Source organism: Sinocyclocheilus rhinocerous, unplaced genomic scaffold (assembly GCF_001515625.1).
Source record: "Sinocyclocheilus rhinocerous isolate Xijiao unplaced genomic scaffold, SAMN03320098_v1.1 scaffold893, whole genome shotgun sequence".
Lineage (NCBI taxonomy): Eukaryota > Metazoa > Chordata > Actinopteri > Cypriniformes > Cyprinidae > Sinocyclocheilus > Sinocyclocheilus rhinocerous.
In genome coordinates, this window is record NW_015642826.1 from 34,846 (window position 1) to 43,290 (window position 8,445).

The 8,445-nt window shown below is 35.0% G+C and overlaps 1 long non-coding RNA gene across 1 annotated transcript in view; it reads right to left on the minus strand.

Annotated features, from left to right (window-relative positions):
* Positions 1 to 5,069: 5,069 nt before the first annotated feature.
* The window catches only part of LOC107756712 (uncharacterized), a 4,406-nt gene continuing 1,030 nt past the window's right edge, over positions 5,070 to 8,445 (minus strand). Inside the window, exons 2-3 of the long non-coding RNA XR_001641853.1 lie at positions 6,633 to 6,637; positions 5,070 to 5,080 (exon numbers count right to left, since the gene is read on the minus strand). This is a non-coding gene — a long non-coding RNA (uncharacterized LOC107756712). The remainder of the gene's footprint in view (positions 5,081 to 6,632; positions 6,638 to 8,445) is intronic.

Sequence of the window (8,445 nt, forward strand, 5' to 3'; positions counted from 1 at the left end):
CTCGTGACGATACATTGATGTGTAAAGACACGTGTCAATGGTCCATTTGAGAGATAGGTGGCGGTTTTACTGAAGAAACAAAGTCACCTACATCTTGGATGCCCTGGGGGTAAGCAGATAAACATCAAATTTTCATTTTTGGGTGAACTATCCCTTTAATTCAGTCTCAACAACATGGTTATTTAATGGCTAAAACTATGTATAATTTCTAACTTAGTGTGCAATATCTGATTTATTAACACTAAAAAATTTGGAGTTAAGGTTTAATTTTTATATTTTATTATTATTCAGAAATTAACAATTTTATTCAGAAAAGATGCATAAAATTGACCAAAAGTGACAGTTAAAGACATTTCTAATTATAATTTTGTAGTGTTTGGACTAATCAGACACACATGTATTCATTATATTTAATTAATAATCCAGCAACCCCCCTCACCCAAACCCCAGACTCTAGAGGTGCTTAAATGTCTGGGAACGACCTCCAGGCCCCTGGTTACCATGGCAACCAGGGCACCTCAGCCAGACCAGATAAACTTTATGACCTAAAAGTATGTAGGGAGAATCTTCCCCCCTCCTACTTAATTCTCTCTAAAACAGACACATACTGCTATAGGAAATGACTTCTTTCATTAATTCATAGAGAGTTTTCTATGACCTTCCTATCATGCCTATCCCCAGGTCATTGTGTATGATTATTACATTCTTGTATATGGTCTTGTGTATTGTATACTGTTTTATGCATGCTTATGATAGATCACTAGTTAATATCACCTCACTTATACCATGTTTGGTCTCTATGAATTCACATTCTGATGATTTAAACTAGAGTGTATATTATATGTTGAGACCTATGCAACATATTAATGTTCTAAGAATCTTTAATAGTTTGTTTATCAACATCCAATCTAGTTACATAAAATACCATGCTTGAAATCAAAGAGTCGTAAACTTTCCCTCCAAAAGTTCAAGACACCATTGGCTCTTTGATTCCCCAGAGGTGTGACCTCGATAGAAGATAAAGGCAATCACATCAGTGGCCCGCCTCCAGTCTAGGTTTGTTTAGATTCTGAGAAGGTGAAGATGCTGAGCTAGAGTCTTCGAAGAACCCCTAAGTTTTTGCCAGGCTGCGGCCTTGTCTTTCCATTCACCAACGATCCTCGGATCTCAGCTGATGCCTCTCTAGCTCTGCGCTCTTTTCTTATCACTTTCCATCTCAGAGAAAACTCTCCCGACCACCACAGAGTCAGAATAACATCTTTTTGGAGTTCATCACTCTTCAAACCCGGAAGAACGTGATCGCGACTTCAACACTACCTAACCTCCAAATCATCAAGACTTTCATCCGAGACTGCATCTGGATGCTCGTTCAACGACCAAGGCAATGCAAGTATCGTACATTTAACTAAACGAAACAGAGGTTTAGAATAAGCTGTAGTCCCCATTCTAAAACCGCGCTGATGGTTTCACTCAGGTGGTTAACGCACTCATTTTTCATAACTGCATTCTCTGGTTTCTCTAACGGCTTTCGTTCATCCATTTAAACTCCACCCATGTATGAGTGATGTATGTTGTTTGTTTAGATTAGTTATGTGTTAGTGTATAGTTGATAAAACTTTTGTGCACAAATTACATGAGTTTCTGGTTCTGTCACCGCTTGTGAATAGTGTCCCTTTTATGATCCGATCTATAGCTACATACTCTAATGCATTGGTACTGTAAGAAAGTTATTTTCTGTGGCCACGAAAATATCCTTTCTTAGAGTTGATTTGAAATTACATTGAATATTCGCTGGACGAACAGATTAGTTAATTGTAATATTAATTCTGCTACAGTTACTACTGGCAGCGGAGGTAAATAATTGTAATTAATTATAATTAATTGTAATTATTTATCTACATTTCCCTTTTGAGCTAATTTGCTACAATTTATAGTTACAAAATGTTTTTATTACAAATATACAGTATGATGTTCTTTTGTACTTTCCATTCATCAAAGAATCTTAAGAGAGAGAGAGAGAACAATGAAGTTTGTCCACAAAATGTTAAGCAGAACAAAGGTTTTCAAAATAGATAATAAGAAATGTTTCTAAGGCACCAAATCAGCATATTCAAATGATTTCTAAGTGTTCATATGACACTGAAGACTCAAGAAATGGCTGCTAAAAATTCAGCGTTGCCATCACAGGATTAAATTACATTTACAAGATTTTAAAATATAAAACTAAATTGTAATAATTTTTCACAATATTACTGTAAAGGGGCGAATGAGACAAGAGACGTGCGGATCCATCTGCAAGGCTTTATTTAAAGACATGGTGAACACAGGCAAGAGTTGTACAATGGCAGACAGGTATATAGAGGGCAAGACTGAAGAGTAAACCGAAACACAGGCGATGGTTCAGGCGAAGGGTTAACAGTATCCGAACAGGGCGAGATGAGAGGGGTAATCCAAGACAGGCGATATAGTTCAGGGCAGGCAGAGATCAGACCAAAACGAGATAACAGGCAAGGATCAAGACACGGGTAAACAGACTATGAACAAGACTAAAGCTATGTTTCCATCACCCTATTTTAATGCGCATTTTGAAGTATCGCATGAGAAACGAGTGATGGAAATGCCAAATTTCGAATAAAAATCCCTTAATTCGCAAAAAAGTTTTTACGCTCGCTTGAGGTGGTTTTTGACTTTAAAAAAAAAAAAGGGTTGATGCGAATAATGCAAATAAATTCCTCCAAGTGCATCAAAAACGTCATGTGACTTTGCGCTATGGGACGGCAAAACCTGACTAACCAGCGGACCAATCTCATTCCACAGCATCTGAAATGTTGTTAGTCATTCAGAAATGCACAAGCAAAGTCTGTCATCAAAGTATTTCTGTATAATTGCCTCCCAGAAATGTCTTGCACGATGCGTTTCCAAACAGCAGACATCCACCTCCGAAAGCAATGACCGCATTCATTGTGTTTCGTCTGCTCGCTCCGAGGCGCTATATATGAAAATTATTATATTCTCCTACTTTTCTTAGTGATTTATAGTGCCAGTTTATCAGGAAGTGACCCAGCGGACCAATCTCATTCCACAGCATCTGAAATGTTGTTAGTCATTCAGAAATGCACAAGCAAAGTCTGTCATCAAAGTATTTCTGTATAATTGCCTCCCAGAAATGTCTTGCATGATGCGTTTCCAAACAGCAGACATCCACCTCCGAAAGCAATGACCGCATTCATAGTGTTTCGTCTGCTCGCTCTGAGGCGCATGTAATTTATTATATATGAAAATGATTATATTCTCCTACTTTTTTTAGTGATTTATAGTGCCAGTTTATCAGGAAGTGACGATTTTGTTCTCTTTGACTTGTTGGATGGAAACGATGCTTGTTCGCAAATGTTTTATGCAATATTCCAGTTTTGCGCATAAGTTAAATTCGCAACTTTGGATGGAAACCCGGCTTAAGGCTAGGACTAGGCAAGACATGGAATGGCTCCATAAAGTAGCTACCGCTGACACAGTGATAAATGCTAAACAATACTCGGCCCTGAACTGTGGTTAGGGCCGCGTATTTAAAGTGTGTGTTATTGGTTGCAGGTGAGTGCGTAATCAGTGCAGTAAAACATGGGAAATGTAGTCCAGGGTGATGTGTGACAATCTGTGTGTGTGAGTGTCTATATAACGGGAGAGCAACCTCTGGTGGCAAGCGAACAGAAGTCCATGGACAGGATTCGTGACAATTACAGTTTTTACAGTTTTTAATTTTTGATTAAATAAATGCAGCCTTGATGAGCATATACGACTTCTTTCAAAACCATAAAACAATCTTCCTGACAAAATTATACCCTATGGTATAGTACAGTATGTATGTATACACTATGTATGTTTCCTCAAACTCAAAGTGATACATGATGTGTGTTGAAAGTGACAACTCGCGCTTCCTAAATATTTAAAGAGGTGAGGTCAAAGACAAAAGAAAAAAAAGGAAATGCAGGTGAAATAAACCACAAATAAAGTCTGCAGCATATCATTTATTCCTGATCATAGTGGAATGTTACAATTTAACCCTTGTGTTTAATAGCTCAAAAACATTGTCAACATTGAATTGCAGGGTTGATCATTTATGACTTCCAATATGTCTAAGTCTTATGAAACCCAGAATTGATAATTTGGTTCAAACATCCTCCTTGGAAAATGTCAACATGAGGGCTAATAAAATATTCAGTCAATCACTAAAAAACTGTAATTTATATAAATGTTTAATTATTTGCTCATCAGCTCTCATACATAATCTATAAATGTGTCTTACCCTCTCTGTCTTTATAAAGCTTTGATTGTTTTATCCTGCAGTGCTCAGCCAGCGTCCAAGTTCGGGTCCAGTTGTTATTCTAGGTTGATTACTCAGGTTTGTTTCATTGATTTGGCGTGGATTAATTCAGCACCTGAACCCTTTTATTCTTTTATTTTTTATTTTATTTTTATTTTTTTTATTATGATTTCTGAGTGGTACACAAATATACAGTTCATTTATTCTATATAAGTACAAACTTGAATAGTTCCTTTTGGATAGGAAAATAATAAAATAAATAAATACAAGGAAAACATTTTAATCCTACTAAGAGAGTCACAGTTTAATTATGATGAGTTTGTGTGCTGATTGGCTGCAACAGAAATGGGTCAGGGATCAGGATGAGCAGTGGGGTTTTGCCCCAGAGTAAAAATGCATAACATCCTTTTATCAGCATTCAAGATGCAAAAAAGCACATGCTTCAGTCTCTCCATAGGGCAAACAGTAACTCGTACATGTAGCCCTGCCGAGCTGCTGTAAGAATATGGCATCCTTAACAGTTACAGATTGACTTTATAATTTAGGTCAATGTGATGCCTATGGCAGGCACAACAAAGCTGCACGCTTCCAACAACTTCTCAACAGCATGTTTTCAGGTTTATTTTAAGACAGTCAGCTATGGCTGACATTTTATTCTCTTTTGCCAGTGGAAATAATATTATAGCATAAACAGTAGCATAGTGAGACGCCACACTGGCTGATTTGTTGCAATGCTAAGGTAAAGTCATTATGTACAGTAAACTGGGTGCTTAAACCCCAGGAATATTTCAAATGTGCCAGTGTATTGAAACAAAATGTGCCAGACTGGCATTGCCAGTTAATTTACAAAAGCTACATAAGAAAATAACGGTATGGTATTGACATAAAAAAGCAAACAGCCTTTTAAGTATGTACATTAAATGCGAATTAGTCGACAATTTATACATTATTTTAATTGTTTGTTGAGCAAATTCAATAAATCCTTTTTTATTTTGGTTTGTTTCCTTATTTCTAATTAATTGTGCTGTTTGTTTGTTAATGTGTTGGTTTTGGGAAGGTCGGTAATTGAATACAGCACACTTCTGATTGTTGGATTATTTATCTGCAGTCGATGCTGAATAACAGATGATGCGACACAAACCATAGCAAATCTTCATGCATTAGCATTAGAGCTTGAAGGAATGCTTTGCTTTATTTGTTGGCAAAACAAATGTTTGTTGTGGTTACCTGTGTTTATTCACCTGTATATAACATCAAGCAGTAAATTCTGAAAATAGACAAAAACAATTATACATATTCTTGCATACTTTCTTGTCTAAAGTAAGTCTAAGAAAAGGTTTGCATATTAAAAGATGCAATTGGGGAGGAAATAAACAACAAAAGATTAGGAGAAAAAGGGAGATGTGTTCATCGAAATCATGAGGCTTTTTATTTGTCTTTAAAACACACTTACTACTTCCACTCTGTGGAGTCTCAGCACTGAATGCTTGTGCTGAGCACCATTTTCCAGAGATGTTGAGACGGTTTTTGATTTAAAGCACACTCAAGTGTATATATAACTTATAAGTATGCAGTATCTAACTGATCTTAAAGCTTTGTTTAAACCTCCTTGTTTCACTACCTTCAAAACTGTTAAAAAAATGACAGTAACAAATCTACAATGATATCTTTAAATTGGCAAGTCTCTACAGCTTGCCTTTTTTAACCTCATGTGTGACTCAAATAAAAAGCAATTAAATATAAAAGACTTACCAACCAAGCAGAATGGCATGAAACTGTTGTCTAAGGGTTTGTATTTCTGCCAAGTTTAAAGGCGTATCAGATGACAAAGTGAGCTTATTGCTCATCTTTCCGCAACTGCTTCAAAGAAGCACAATAGATGGTAGATGACATTTATTCCTATTCATGCAGTGAAAAAGTGTGTAGCTTTTAGAAGCTGTAGGGTCTGTGGAGACAATTTAAGGCCCTGGGCTCATTTCAGAGGCACAGTTTTCCTGTCAACTCTGTGAACTCTGATTGATGTAACAACTGATGCTGCAGCTTCCATCCTTATCTAAAGTTTTACTTTAAATAATTAATAATTTCTTTTACAGTGGACCCCACACTAGTTTACAAGGAGTTCTGTGCTTTGAATTTTTTTCTAGTTTTTATTTATTTTTATTCTATTATGTATTTCTTCACTGTTTATACCTTGTTTTATTGTTAAACTTTTTTTTTTTAAACGAACATCCTCTGGCATAGTAATATCCTTAGGGATTAATAATTTCTTTCTTTCTTTCTTTCTTGTCAATGTTATGTATTAATAGTGATATACAATATCTGTTTTGTTTTAAACATAATTTGAGTAACAATTATTAATTATTGAATTATAGAATACAATAATTATATTATAGAATAATTCATGTATTGATTTTGATCTCTGTGGGAGTGTCTGTTGTTTGGAAGCAGGTGTTACGGAAAGTCGAGTGTGTTTGAGGATAATGTACGGTGAGCTGGTCAATATCCGTAAATAAAAGCTGAAAGGATGATCAGGATCCAGATGCAGAAAGAGAGGTCCTAAGACTTTTTTTTTTCACACTGCAATAATGTTACAGTAATATCAATACTGAATTCCACATACCCTATATTAATTCACTCTATATTAGTTGAATGGGATTAGGGTTGCAAAATTCCGGGAATTTTCAAGACTGGAAACTTTCCATGGGAATTAATGGGAAAATATGGGAATTAACGGGAATATATGGGAATAAACTGGAAATTTGCAAAATTACAGGAACGGGGGATTTAAATGTAGTTGAGAACAATTCTTGCAGCATAATCTTGGTTAAAACAACCTGATTTAATGTAATTTCAGTTTAATTTCTACCCTACACATTGCTCAATCACATGCACACATGCACACAGTTTACTGCAGGGCTATTGAGGCCACACACCCTACCTGCACTGTGCTTTCCTCCATAACATGAACAGATCATTTCTTAAATCCTGCACACAGAATATCAAAATGTCCATCTTGGTAAGTATTCATGTAAATTACATAAATATTACAAAAAATTGTTTAAAACTTCCTTGTGTAATATACTGTGCAACTAAATTAGACTATACCATTGTAAAAACAAATACACTGACTGAACAAACCATAGACTGGAACAAACATTTAGGTGAGATAATAATAAAACAGAAGTCTAAAAATGACCCTCCCCCACACACAATCCCCTCTAGTCACCTAAGAGGGGGATTCCCCTCCATTTTCTCTGAAGCCACACTTGCTGCATTTGAGCCCAAATACTACATCTAAGTTTTGATATTCTACATATTTTTGATCTATGGGATTCAAGTTTAACTAGTAAATACCAAAAAGTGTTTTTACAGTAGCTAGCTAGCCAGTAAAATCAAGATATGAAAAATCTAAGCGAGTTAGCACTATTTCATTGACAATTTATGAGGTATAAACTAGCTCAAACTGTGATGCTCTTTCTGCTAGTACTGGACAAAAGTTTGGAAACATTACTATTTTAATGTTTTAAACATTGCATATCTTTTGCTCATCAAGCCTTCATTTATTTGATCAAAAATACAGACCAAAACAGTAATATTGTGCAGTATTACTGGTATTACAATTTAAAATAATGGTTTTCTGTTTTAATATACTTTAAAATATAATGTATTTCTGTGATGCAAAGCTAAATTTTGAACATCATTACTCCAGTCTTCAGTGTCACATGATTCTTCAGAAATATTCTAATATGCTTATTTATAGTCAGTTTTTGGAAACAGCTGTTTAATATTGTTGTTTTTTTTATTACCTGTGATTTTTTTCAGGATTCTTTGATTAATAAAGAGTTATAAAAAGAACAGCATTTATTTAAAATAGAAATCCTTTTTTAACAATACATAGTTTTATTCAACAAGGATGTGTTAAATTAATAAAAAGTATTAGTAAAGACTTATATTGTTAGAAAAGATTTCTATTTTGAATAAACACTGTTCACAAGTTTTCATTCATCAATGAATCCTGAAAAAAGCATCACAGATTCCCCCCCAAAAATCCCAAAATGTCATTTTTTAAATTTGTATTAGTTTGCATGCATGTGAGCCTATGATCAAACAAAATGTTTATATTTATG